General features: G+C 25.8%; 1 protein-coding gene across 3 annotated transcripts in view; it reads right to left on the reverse strand.

Moving 5' to 3' along the window:
- The window catches only part of LOC126907442 (prolyl endopeptidase FAP-like), a 117,569-nt gene that overhangs the window by 87,756 nt on the left and 14,429 nt on the right, over positions 1-15,384 (reverse strand). Inside the window, exon 1 of one of the 3 annotated variants that reach the window (XM_050688726.1) lies at positions 9,554-9,737. The exons of the other annotated variants lie outside the window; for them this stretch is intronic. The gene's annotated coding sequence lies outside the window, so the exon portion shown is untranslated. Of the gene's footprint in view, positions 1-9,553; positions 9,738-15,384 lie in introns of those variants that run through there. 3 annotated transcript variants of the gene reach the window in all.

The following is a 15,384-nucleotide window of genomic DNA, read 5'->3' on the forward strand; positions in this document are numbered from 1 at the left end:
AGCTTTAATTTGATATATGTTTAAAGGACGCAGTATTTCCGGAACATTTTCAAAAGTTCAGTTGAAAAAGTTCTATTTTTTATACAATGTTTCAAAGTTTGAACCCCCCCTATATAAGGGGAAATTGTCTAATTTTAATAAAAAGTATGTCAAATGGAAGATGTACTTATAATGTATTTAGAAAAAAAAAAATTGTGCTGATACATGCATTTTTCGAAAAGTTATAGCATTTTTAAGTTGAAAATTAAAAATTGAAAATCGAAAATTTTAACACAAAAATAGTGTTTTTTTAATTTTGACAGCAATTTCCACATAGTAGATAGGTCGTCGGGACAAATTTTTTTTTTTCATTTTATAGTACATAAAATAAGCTTTAATTTGATATATGTTTAAAGGACGCAGTATTTCCGGAACATTTTCAAAAATTAAGTTGAAAAAGTTAGTTTTTGTAAAAAAGTTGCTATTTTAAATCCCCCCTGTGAGCAGAATAAGTGTTAGATTTTCAAAAAAAAATGATATCAAATGAAAGAAAATTACCTAAGGTTTCAATATAAAGAAATATTATTTTGATTAGTTAATATTTGAAAAAGTTATGGCAGTTTTAAGTACAAAAAACATCGTTATAAAAGGTGATTTTTATCGCAAATATTACATTTTTTTTATAATTTTGACTGCCATTTGCACATAGAAGATAAGGTGTCGGGACAAATTTTTTTTTTTCATTTTATAGTACATAAAATAAGCTTTAATTTGATATATGTTTAAAAGACGCAGTATTTTCGGAACACTTTTAAAAGTTAAGTTAAAAAAGTTCTATTTTTAATACAATATTTCAATTTTTGAACGCCCCCTATATTAGGGGAAATTGTCCAATTTTAATAAAAAGTATGTCAAATGAAAGATGTACTTATAATGTATTTAGAAAAAAAAACCCAGCACAGTGGGGTCGTAACATAGTTGGGTCCAGTATAGATGATATCTGACAGTGATTAAAATCACTATCATAAGAAACGCTTCGATGCAAATCTGTAGATAGTGTTTAATTTAAAAAAAAAAAATTTGATAAAATAGCATATTTTTGAATATGGTAGCCATTTGCGCATAGAAGATGATCTCCCCCAATGAGCAGGTTAAGTGTCAGATTTAAAAAAAATTATATTAAATGAAAGGGAAATATCTAAGGTTTTATTATAAAAAAAAATTATGTTGATTTGTTGATTTTCCAAATGTTATGGAAGTTTTAAGAAAAAAAAGTGAAAAAATTTCGAAAATTAGCGATTTTTAAATTTGTAATTTTTTTGCATATTTCCCCCATTTGCGGGGAACGAGGGAATTTTTTTCAATTTTTAAGGGTAATGTCTTCAACTAGATACGATTTGTGATCTTTTGACGTATTNTGTCTCCAACTAGATACGATTTGTGATCTTTTGACGTATTTTTGAAAGAAATCGGTCCAGTGAGAGCTGAGAAAAAGTGGCAACAAACATAAAAAAAAAAAAAAACATCATAGTAAAATTAATACCTTCTCCGCTTCGTTTCGAAGCTAAAATGTAATTATTGAATTTCATATTTATATCCCAATATGCATTAATAATAAATAAATTTTCACCCCCACAAGAAATTTCAAAAGTACTATTTTTAATATTAATGTATAAAATAGATACTTTATAGTAAAACCTTAAAACTTTTCTTTTTTACTTAAAATTTCTTGAAATTATAAGAAATATTTTACAATTTTTTCCTTGTTTACACAATGATTAAATTATTGTACATTAAATTACAATAAATAATGACCGTTAATGTTTCTAATTTATGTAGGATGAATGATTTATGCTGAAAATAATTATGATAAGAAATATAAGTAACTAAATAAACTAAAATAAATTTTTATGATATGAAAATTAATTGTTATGTTAACATAACATTTATTTTAAAAAAAATCGAGTAGTCAGCGTTAAAAGAATCACCTTACATATTTTTCAATTAATGATTAAATTTTAGATTTATGATTTTTTTGTTCACATTATATAGGTATTTTACTTTTCACTTTAAATATACAACTAATATTGATCCTCTACATCTTCGTATCATATATAATAAATAAGTTTTTATCCATCAACTTAGCTTCCCAATTTTACACTATTTATGTTACCAGATATTAGACAGTATAGTACGCTAGAGACATTTTCAATTGTAATTTATGTTTATGACTTATCGAGATTTTGGACTACGTTCAATTCTGATAGAGTTTTTTTTTACTATTATTTGGTAAAATATAGCGTTTGTTCGATGTAGTTGAACGATATGGTAACAGAAAACTAGCAACCAGCGTTTAACAAAATGTCTTAGATAGAACCATTAATATAAAAACTGTGAACGACGAGGCTTTACATTTTTACAAAATCAATGTTAATAAATATTTCCCAGTTATAAACAGTCATTAACAATGTTTTATATATGAATACAAGTGCAAAGCAAATATTTTGAGATCTAATACAAAATATGTAGTTAAACATTTAATTAAAAAAATTATATAAAAAATGTAAATACATTTACCAAACATTTAAATTTATCAAATATGGTTACAGAACCATTAAAATATGACATAAAAATTATTAAACAAGATAATTAACAGTCACATATTATCACTAAATAAGTCCACCCAGTCTAAAAAATAATTCACTGATTTATTATCATGTCAAACTTGAACTTAATGTAAATATAACAATTTTGTATAACGCATATAAGAAGAGTGTTAAAAAAAAAATTATAAAATCAGGGAACTTAGTTTCCGTACCTTAACAGCGTTATAGTATAAACAACTTTCATAATAATCCTCAATATTTCTAAATTTAGTGATTTTTACAAAGAAAAAATAGTAATTTTTTTTAAATTTAAACAACCATTCGCATATAGAAGACAAGTACTAAGAAGAAATTTATTGCCCTCCTTCTTAGTTATCTATTTTTGAAATTTTTCATAATTCTTAGTTAATAATCGAGTTAAAAAGTTTCCTCTTGAAACAATTAAATGAAAATTCTAGTATACATTTTTGAATTTGATAATATTCAAATAAAAAAAATCCTAGTTGCGCTAATACCAGAATCTAATCAAATAATTAATAAAGTAATATTAATAATACAAGTCAATCCGGACGTACAATAGTATGAACGATCTCTTATTCTCTTTCTTAAAAAAAAAATTGTACTACATAATAGTAACAACATACATATTTCTAAGATTGCTGTAGTATCTATGATTTAAATTTCTATCTCATTACAGACCTTTACAAATATGAAAACTGTTTGAAATACGTTTCAACGAGCGATCAAGCGGCGACTTAAAGTACATCTGAAAGGAATTATTAGGGTTTTCAGAAAACCTATTGGTTTTCAAATAAATCTGCCTGCAATAGATACTATTAAAGTATTATACATTGTTAATTGTGCTAGATCTGGTTCTTATTATTGATATTAAAAATGAAGATCCTCAGTCTCATTGATAATTTGCAAACCCTTTTAATAGTACATATAAGATGCAAGGAACATATTTTAAGGGCTAAATCAAATGCATTGATAACGACATCTTTTTCACGACTAATGCACAACATGGAAGGCTAATTAAATGGAAATTACTGACTTCAGTAGTAAATAACCAAATACTGAATGTCGTGTCAGTTTGAAAATTCAGCATTAGTCTTTCAGACCCGTAGAAACATTTTATCAGGTCCACAATGTAATAAAGTATAGAGAATAGTAAATTTATTTGAAACAGTACTATTGATGTAGTATCTGGTATAGCTCCGATTCACATAATAACAAGAGAAAGATTTGAACCTAGTCAACTCTATAGAGCTAATGTAGATGATGCAAAACATGAAGGGAATAACATGATCGGGGACAAGTGGCAAAAAGAGTAAATAGATACACATATGAAGCAAAGTGCGTAAACAAAAAGGCTTACGTCACACGTGAGACAGTGGATAAACTATATATAAAGGTTATTAACCACCACATAACACAGCTTCCAACAGGACATGGCTGCTTCGATCCTACTTGTACAAATACGAATGTGTAGCAAGTATTGCGTGTTTATCGTGTAAATATTGAAAAAGATGATGTGAATCATATATTTTTTTTAGATATGAGCAGTAGATAACGAAGTAGATAAATCTAAAAATATTGGTGGACGGCGTCGTCACATCAAACACAATAATCCGGATAACAACAAATAAATATTAAAAACCTTGGGAAGTGACGTTGGAATAAATGTCGAGTACTTTATAGATGGAGGAAAAGGAGAAGTTACTAAGGCAGCAATCGATATCTCAGAATTTGAGACATAATAATATTCAAATCTGAGATGACAATTAAGCATATAATTAGTTAATCTTTTACAATTTACTGTAACTTCATAACTATATTACTTTACTTGAAGTGCTTAAGGATGTATCCATGTTTACAGATGAGTTCTGACGTTTCGGACTTATTGTACAATTCATCTCCAGAGTGATAGTTGCTAGTCAGTGGCTGCAACTATACTGGCGGCTTATCTTTATAACACTCTGCTTTTATACAATTGATAACATCTGGTTTTTGACTAATGTTGTTTACGACATCTGGTTTTTGACTAATGTTGTTTACAACATCTAGATTCTGACTAACGTTGTTGACAACATTTCGGTTTTTGACTAACGTTGTTGTTTACGGCATTCTTGACATTTTGGTCTTCCTTTCCTACACCGGCAATTGTCTGTTAAGTTGATTGTAGCCTCTTCGTATATTGAATTATTCTCTGTGTTATACGAAGAGGTTGCAATCAACGTAACAGACAATTGCCAGTGTAGGAAAGGAAGACCAAAATGTCAAGAATGCCGTAAACAACAACGTTAGTCAAAAACCGAAATGTTGTCAATAACGTTAGTAAAAACCAGATGTCGTAAACAACATTAGTCAAAAACCAGATGTGATCTTTGAAATATCTTTCAAGGTAGATTTAAGATGGATAAATCTACTTGGGTGACTGTACAAGTACAAATAATGTATATAAAGTTAGTTTTAATATAATTTTATCATATAGTTAATGATTTAGTATGTGTAAATGTGTCAGGCGGTAAAAAATGGGGTTGTTGATCCTTTACCAAGAAATAAAGTCAATGATAAATTTTTATTTGAATACAAATTTTACAAGTATTAATATACTTTTAAGTGTTTGTACATTTAAAAAATTTTAAATAATAATAGTATATTTATACTTAAAATATTTAACAAAGTTGTTACTAAAATTACTATTATATTAATTATAAGAAAATATCGGTTAATAAATTGTGCTAATTTTATTTTAAACCAAAAGGCTGTTTATTTATATGATGTGAGTTATTTTGTTATTCATTACATAAATAAGTAATAAATTTTATAATGTTTGTTAATTTTATAATATATAATATTTAGCAAAGAGATGAAAGATTAATTAGTTTTTTTATAACTTCAATCATTAAAAATGTATAAATATTTTTGGTGGTTACAATAGAATTATCATTTGAGTAATTTACAACTGTAATATCTATGAAATGATAAGGCGACCACAAAAGGATAATTTAACACACAAATTACCTAGAAGTGTTCGAAAGCGCCTTCCTTTTCAGCTTTGAACACCTTATAACTTATAAGCCTGGTTCTAACAATATTTATCAAAAAACTAAGCATTAATAAATTATAAGTAAAATTTTTATGTAAATTAATATATATTTAAATATTTATCCTCTCCATGATACGCTACTAAGTACAAACATTCCAATTAATATAATAATAGGGTTAGATTAATTAGATAATTATTACCCTAACCACACATAAAAACTAAATTATACCCAATTCTATGGGTGAAATAAATTAATATTAAGTACTACCAAAGTACTTTTTAGAATTAAATCTGATTCGTGATATTTTATACTTTTACATGTTTTTTTTATATAAAATATATGAAGGAAGAACTTTTTTTTTAACCAAATAATATATTATTATGCAAATACGAAGAATTCGACCATTTTCATTATATTTTTTAACAATAAAGTTTTCGTTACCTATTTTTATATTATAATGATTTTTGCGACTATCTCGATAGTATCAATAATCAAGATAAATTTAGTCAAGTTAATTAATTAATTTAGTTGCGAATATTTAGTAAAATATAATTTTGTTCAGAAAAATCCATCACATATAATTAAATGTAAACATTATTTTTAGATTTAATATATTAAATACTTGGTCAAAAATATATTTCTTCGGTATAGTTAGAATTCTAGTAAAAATATAATTTAATAGCAATACAAGTTTTAGACTACAATTTATATTATCAATACTTAAATTTATATTAATTTTAAAGATACTAAAATAATTAAGAACCATAAATATGTATATTAGTTACTTTAAATGAACATAAAAATTTGGCTCAAAATTATACGGGATAAAAAATCCTTTAAATAATATCATCTTTTACAAGTTTGTGGGTTATTATATTGTAGTTATACAAAGTTTTTTTGATCATTATTGTTTACGCGAATTATTTTATTAGTACTACAGTCATATAGAACTAGATATTTTTATTAAACTGGGCAACTTAATACATATCTATTGAGTGTATTCGAGGTTTTTTTCATGGATGAGAAGCATAAGCAAAGTAGTTATGAGTAGTCTTTGAGGGCTAAGCATCCTCAAAAAGCCTCTCCAAAAATGTTGGAATTATATATTATTTATTTATTTATTTTTAACGTCTTCTCTTAAAATCTATAACTTATGTTAGAGAAGATGTGAATAGCCACACAGATCAGTTTACGGAATCAAACTTTTGTTCGTAGGCTCAATTATTTTTTTTTTTTTACAAAATAGTGGCGTCATATCAGTTTTTTTAGAGTGTGTAATCATTTTAGGTTCACTAAAATGATCATGGCATCCTTTAAAATAAAATCTAACCTTACTATATTTTTGGGGAACTTTACAATTATACTAGTTTTTAAGCAAAAAAAAAAGCGTCGAACCTTTAAATTGGATAAATGAAATTTAAATAAAACTTATTTGCTGATTTTGATTAGAAGTATATGAAACACGAAACATATAAATATGTAAAATAAGATCACAAAACGAGTTTAGTAGAAGTTATCAACGCCATAATTTCGAAAACTCACCGCAATCGCAGTAGAATAAAATTTTATTAGAAAATATCCCAAAATACTATAGTTATAATGAAATAGCAATATTCATTTTTTTTATTGTTCTTTTAATATTGAAATACGTTTTTAAAAACTAAATGTATCATAACGAAATTTTTATCAATAATACTTCAAGTATTTTCCTTGCTGGCGACATACATTTTTATAAATTTAATCATTGACCAAGGACTATGGGATCTTAAAAAAATAAAGATTTTCCGACGACTTGAAATTTTTCATAGTGAATTAAATAGCTATAAGAAGCAGAAAATTTAAATATTTAAATATTAAATATTAAAGTGAGTTTAATTTGATGATATAAAGAGTGTACAGTCGAGATTTTGTACATTTGTTTGAAAAAACTCTGTATATTTATTGATTTTACTTGCTGTTTCAAATAAAAAAATTTCCAAAATAAAATAATTGAATCAATCATTGTCATTTCAATTATAATATAATTTAACATCCATTAATGACACTTTTTTTATTTGTTAATTGCTCATTCTACAGGAAAGATATGATTTTAATAGGGATTTAATATACTTTAAATAAATGAAAAAAAAATTAATTATTATCAATCATTTCTTGTTGAGTAGAATATGATGAGTATAATCAATTATGGATGTTTTTATAAATACTTGTATAATGAACGCCTGTGAAAATAATAAAATAAGTTTCTATACAAAGATTATAATAAAAAAAAAATCTAATCATCTATGTTACAAAATATTCTATTATTCAAATGAATGACTATTAAAATATAAAAACTTAATAAAAGAGATTCAAAATATATACTTAGATTTTGTAATTAAGAAAAAGTGCAAAATTCAATGACATATGTCTAGATGTAGACTGACAATCGAATGACTCTATTGGACCAATTTCTAGACAGTTATATTAAATTACAACATAAGGTTTGAATATAGATAAAAAGAAGATTTTTTTATGGATATCCCATTTTACTATCTTGTCAGTTCACACTAACGTACACCGGAACTAATTCAAAAGTACAACCACTTAATATGTAAAAGCTTCTGAATTCTCATCAAATTTCTTCATTGATAATTTTCAAGTTTCCTTGACAATATTAAAGTAGTTCATAATTTATATTATTTCAAATTTCTCATTCGTGTTAACCTAAAGGAGTCAGTAATTCACTTTATGTACACTTCCTGTAAGCTTTAAGAGAAGGAACATTCATTTACAATGCCGGAAACTTGTTTTAGCAAGCCTTATTATTTAGTCCGTCAGAAATATATGTATGTATTTGCAAATATATAATTATACAATTAAACCAAAATTTATTACAACACTTCCATTTAAAACAAATAAATAAAGTTTCCATAAATTTCTATATCAAATCATTAAAATAATATCAACATTTTTATGAAAACCCCATTTACTCAAAAAGTATTTTCGTTTAATAATTCATGTGTACATTCTTTAAATAAAAAAGGTATAAAAATGAAAAATTTTTATTTTAAATTTTGTCAACATTTTAAAATAGCCAGCATTTAACACTTTTCTTAGGAAAATGATAATGGATTGATAAGAATTTTAGAACAAATTATAATTGAGTTACAACCATTTAAATGCATAGTGTGAACATGTAAGGCGAGTGAAGTATGTGTTATATAAATATATACCAATACAATCTGTACTCATCCACACTACACAACCACTATAAATACTTATCCTAATTTTTTTTATCATATTAAGAATTAACCCGTCATTTTTTGCATGTGAGTATTTCCTTCACATATTTTTTATTTTGAGAAACACTAGGTTGTTCGTGGTTATATTTTCCCAAATTCATTGCACCTCATTCAGTCAAAACGAATCATCAATATGTTTTTGTTTAGTTTTATTTTTTGTTATGTTTGATGTTTTATTTATTTCGATTGTAATTATGTGTGTTGTCGTTATTATACATTTTTCGTTAATCGTTAATCGTTACACGTTTTTTTTTTTACATTTTATGATTCCAATCGTCTTTTGGTAATATTATAACGTTATGAAAACAATGTAAAGTCATTATTGTTATCTACACATTAAAATTTGTTGAAAAGAATAAATCTAAAAAACAACTATTTTGAAACTTTAAAAAATTATTCTTATTGTTAAAGATAAATAATAAAAAATTCGCTTTCAACATAGTCAAAGAATGCAAAAATTGTTAAAAAAAAAAGAGAAATTATTATAGGATCAAGAATGATAAGAGTTATTTATATATATTTAAATTCAAGGTATTATCATATTTTATTAATTGTATAATATTTACATTTACAAGATTAATATAATTTTCATGTGCTAAATAAGTTAGTATTGTTTAAATAAAATTGGTCTTACTCGTTATTCATAATCATGTGATATAATAATAACACCTTGATTATATTGATGGCAATATTTTATCACATCAAATTAAAATACATAAATTTAATCATTAAATCGTATGTTAAACGAATAGCTCAATAAAAACACTGAATAACACCCAAACGACAAGAGAAATTCGAACGAACTGGACTCCGACGTCGACAACGTGTAGGCGCCACACAATACTCTCAAACCGCCGGCGACAGCACATGACTTGGGAAGGACAAAACGCAGCGCATATACAAATGCATGACCAAGCGCACCATGGCCCCGTTTTTTTAATTTATGATACGTTTAACCACTGTAAAACCCCTAAAACACGATAAAATGTTTGCATAACGTTGATGACGCAGTATATACAAAGTTATTTTGAGACTTAATTAACCAATAATTTAAACGCCATTTGGAGTATTTAAAACTTTTCTTTGAAATTTTAACATAATCATCTAAATATGCATATTTAGAGTGGTCCACGATATTTTGACAAAACAATTTCGATCAATCAAATATTTTAAATCAACAATTTATAATTTGTTAATTTTACTAAACACCTATGTATTTGTTATGTAATAAATTGATTCGGAAGTTACTACACACAAAATTTTATTGACAAAAATTGTTGTACAATAATTAGGTATTTCTGTAGTAATTTAATGTAAACATTTTTCTTATCGCAACATGTGTATAAATTATGAATTATTAAAAAAAAATCATATTATCTGCAGATTTACAAGTTCATAGAATATAAAGAAAATAATTTAGGATTTTTTTGAGTATATTAGCAAACAATTAATATATTTACAAACAAAGTAATATAAAAACAAATTAAAAACAATGAATAACGGTTTTACACTATTTCTTAGGAAACGCTTGTGTGTTTTTATTCTGTAAATAAACTATTGTTGCCAGCTATAACCATGATATTAAAAATGCAATAATCTACGTATAAGATATATATATATAGCATGATATTTTTCTTCTGTGGTATATAATAACAGACCAAAAATAACAGAGTGATCGACTAAAACAATCTGATTACAAACCAGAAGGCAATTAAAATATGTTTATCATTCTTTAAATTCATTTTTTCCTCGTAGAAAATAGTACAATTCGAGAAAAATTGTTTTCTACGAATTCTGTGGTAGATAAATCGTCCATATTTTTTATTCTCGTTCAATTGCACTAAGCTAATAAATATCCGCTATCTAATAATAACTCCAAAAAAATTATTGAATTACAAGCATTTTAATACTTACTACGAGTTGTATCCATCCGCGCTACTTACTCATTCTATGTATTCAAATGTTTGTAACTCAATAAGTATTTATGCTAAAATTATTATCAACTCATCAAATTTTTTTTTTTAAAAAAGATAATTTTAAAATATAATTTTACAATTTTAAAAAAATTAAAAATAAAAATGCTTATTTATCTTAATAGGGATAAATAAAAGAAATACATTTTTAACATTTACGCAGAAAGTTTAAAATAAAATTGTCCCTCGTGCCAAAATGTCCTAGCTCAATTAGAATATCTCACTTAAATAGACTAACTTCTATAATAAAAGCCATGCAAAATATTTACATTAAATGATTAAATAAAAAATTTACCTAAAGGAATTATTCATTTAGTATTGAATAAGCCCGATTTCCCTAAGACACTTTCAGTTTGACATAGATTTTATTGGAGTTTACATATAGTTCAAAAATTACAGTTCCTTACAGAATCCATTAAATAAAAAAAATAATTATAATAACAAGTAATAATTGTAAAAATACAAACATCTCTAACCTCTATAATATGTATTTCAAATAGATATTATTTATGTGGATAATAACTCTAGAAAAATTTGCGAATTCGCCATTGAGGATTTATTCAAAATATAAGTCTTAACCAATTCGATTAGGATATAATAGACATTCGATATAAATAGGTTTTCTAAACAATCTACTTCTATCAATATTGGCTGTAAATGGTAGAAATGTCACGAAACATGATAACAAAAACATCGATAATTTTTTTAATTTTAAAAATTAGTGAATAAAAATCATCTGTGCATGACTGTAACAGTTTTGCCTACATAGAACGCCGTTTTACAAAAGCTGGTATTTGACTTAAATTTCAAAAAAAGAAAATAAATTTTCAAAATTCAAATATATAATTATTTCTTTAAATATCAATAAATATTATTTGATACGTTATTAATAAATGATATATAATTTTAAACAGTTTCACAAAAAGCATATTTTAACTTTTTTTTCTAAATTGCATTACGTTTTATAAATATAACATTTTTTAATAGTTAAAATCTGAATTTTAAGAAAATAGTTCTACTAATAAATACAAAATTAATTTGTGTTTTAAAAACATGCAAAAAAACAAAAACAAATTTAAGTAAAATTTATAGAAAAAGGATTTCCTCAAATAAATTTTCCAACTTTTTGCAAGTGTGCTACGTAATTATAAGAGAAATTGTACTTGTACTTGTACTTGCTTGTGTTATAATACATACACCACTCATTATTCAGTAGTCTATAAATCATCTATTAGTCAACAAATTAAATATATATTATTCATGTCAATCTTTTTAACTTGCATGTGGGCTTTTTGTCAGCCTGCAATAACAATGTGGTTTGCCTTTTGAAAATTTGCAACGACTGACTATAGTAGCAAAGGTCGCTACCACCTAGGCGAGGTGTCACATTTATCAGATATGATTAACGGATCATAGGTGGAATTTAATTTTAAGTTAATTAATAGTTTAATTTAAGTTAATATATCGTTATATGTATAAATTATTATAATACCTCGTGGTTTATTAACCACAACTATGAAAATTGAAGTTGTAAATGGTTGAAATGTAAAACATACCATAGCCCGTATCTAGATTAAGGAACAAGGGTAAAATACACGCGAGTACTTAAGTTACTCACGCAATAAAATAAATATTACAGTTTAAAATTAATAAGGAAATTTAATTTAATTATTAAAAAAACAACCCAGCACAGGGGGGTCGTGGAACAGAGGTGACGTGGCACAGTTGGATCAAGTATAATGATATCTGTTTTCACTATGAAGATAAAATAAAGTTCGAAATTTTTTTTTTCATAATAAAATACATTACATTAGCTTTAGTTTAAGATATACATAAAAGTGTCAGACTTTCCGGAACACTTTCAAAAGTTAATTTATATGAAAAAGTTGTCATTTTAAATCCCCCCTGTAGGCAGATAAAGGGTCAGATTTATAAAAAAATATATACCAATTGATAGGTAAAGACATCAAGCATTTATAAAAAAAAAATTATATTGATTTGGTCATTTTTGAAAAAGTTATGGTAGTTTTAAGAAAAAAAATTAACAATTTTTAAATTTGTAATTTTTTTGAAGGTTTCTCCCCCCCTTCTTACGGGAAACAAGCGAAATTTTTTCAATATTTGAGGGTAATGTCTTCGACTAGATACGATTTTTGATCTTTTGACGTATCATTGAAAGAAATTGGTTCGGTGAGAGCTGAGAAAAAGTGGTAACAGACATAAAAAAAAAAAAAAANTGGTTCGGTGAGAGCTGAGAAAAAGTGGTAACAGACACAAAAAAAAAAAAAAAACACATCATGGTAAAATTAATACCTTCTCAGCTTCGCATCGAAGCTAAAAAGAAAATTAAGTTAAATATAGATAAAAATACAAGTGTATCAAAAACCATGTCAACAAAGAAAGGCAACAAAAATAAAATAAAATATTTAAAGAAAATCAAATAATCAACAAACATTGACGGTATTGGAACAAATCTGTTAATGTTGATCGGAAATTAATGACAAACACCAGGACCGGTCTGGACACTCGCTCCTTAGCGTTGGCTAGAAGAAAAAGAAAATACGTGCTCTCCATACATAAATAAATTTATAATAAAATACAGCTCATTACAAAAATATAATTTTAAAAAAAGAAAACGATACCCAGTCTCCAAAGAGACCCATCCGATGGTCTGGATATTTCGCCGAAAAGACCTGCCCGTTTGTCGTTGGCGGCTCTACTCCATCATTAAAAAAATGGTAAAAGAAAACAACAAACATATTCCCTCTAGCACGGTCAATGACAGAAGAAGGATGAAGAACGATCTAACGGCAGTTTCAAATCGATAACGGCAAATCTTTTTGGGAGGGATCAATACCGTTAAACAATTCGATTTTAATTATATTTATTCACTTTTGTCGCATTATCTAGCGGTCAATGGCAAAAATAATGAGTTGTTGACAGGCTGTGTCAGAAAAAGGTTCATTCGTACACTTTCTTGCTCGATAAAAGAGTAAGTAGACATAAAAAAAAAATTATAGACTTCGAATTTGTGACGCTACAAACTACTCCGAGAAATATGTATCAAAATGCATTGATACAAATCTAAATGTAATAACTATAAAAATTTCTTTAGTTGTAACAAATTATCTATATTAATTAGAATAATATGTAATATAAATTAAATTTAACATAAAAGGTCACAAAAAATGTCAATTTAAGCTACTACTCCTTGACTTCAAGATCTTTCAACAAGTGCAAAAAGTGGCTTGGCAAATATTATAATTTCACAAATAAATCGAAGTATATTTATTTTCAACCTTGTTTTCCACATATCACTAAGGTAAACTATATTTCAGAGAAAATTTATAAGGTTTAAGGTTAAGTATAATAAGTACATAAGTTAAGTAGGAAACCAGAGAAATTAAGTAATCTACAAAATAAAATATTGTTTTTCACAAAAAAATCGATAACGTTTGTATGAAGTTAACCAGCCTAGTCTAATCTTTGAGTGGGTTACCTGTGTGGTCAATACAAATAAGGACTCTCTTGCGAAAATAGAAAGCCCACTTGTGGTCTCTATACTACTTGAGGTATTTATTGATATGACTCACAGTAAGCATAAGCTTAAATAACTACTGGTACAAGTGGCATTATTGATAATTTGTGTCTGATAATTAATCAAAGTAATTTCTATTTAAAACTATTATTATATTAATAAATGTTCAAACATCGCTTTGTTTTTCTATATTTTACATCTTCTCATAAAATTATATTATATCATTTTATTCAATAAATGCATATTAACTCAATCATTTTCATACTCATACAAGACTAACCAGTAACAAATTTTATAATATTATTTTAAAATAATATTATATTACAATATAAAAACTTAATTTAATATTCCTTTTTTTTTTCAAGTTATTATATTTGGTTCACTATAATGTTTCCTGTACTATATTCAATGACAAGGCTATGAAACAAATATTGGAGCTGCTCTCTAACCACTACTGGGTGATGAAGTAAAGCGCCATCTAACATAAAAGAATTACATTGTTTCTTGTTCCTTATTCAATTGATTTATCAATTCAAAATTATGAAAAGCTTGCATATTAAATCTGAAGTGTGAAATAAAAAATTTTAAAAGAAAAAATATCTTTTCTATAGGCACCATATAGTGCGGGTTTAAACATAATAAATAAAAACACAATTATTATTATTAAGACGAAATCATTCTACGGATCTTCTTTTGTATACCCCTATCGTTTTATAATTATAATGTAATCTGAAAACATTCTTTTCATTTTTCATTTCTTTTAATGTGGTTTGTTATTACAAATTAAATTCAATGCTTTTAGAATAGTTTCAAGTGATCTCTCACATTTAGTCCTTTAAGATGATATTTTTATAAAAAAAAACTCACAATCTGCTAACATAAGTTACTTAATGCTACCTAATTATCTTCAAAGGTTATACATTCAATATCATTAGTGAATTAATACGAATAGAT

Source organism: Daktulosphaira vitifoliae, unplaced genomic scaffold, assembly GCF_025091365.1.
Source record: "Daktulosphaira vitifoliae isolate Bord-2020 unplaced genomic scaffold, ASM2509136v1 Scaffold_5, whole genome shotgun sequence".
NCBI classification, from domain to species: Eukaryota; Metazoa; Arthropoda; class Insecta; order Hemiptera; family Phylloxeridae; genus Daktulosphaira; species Daktulosphaira vitifoliae.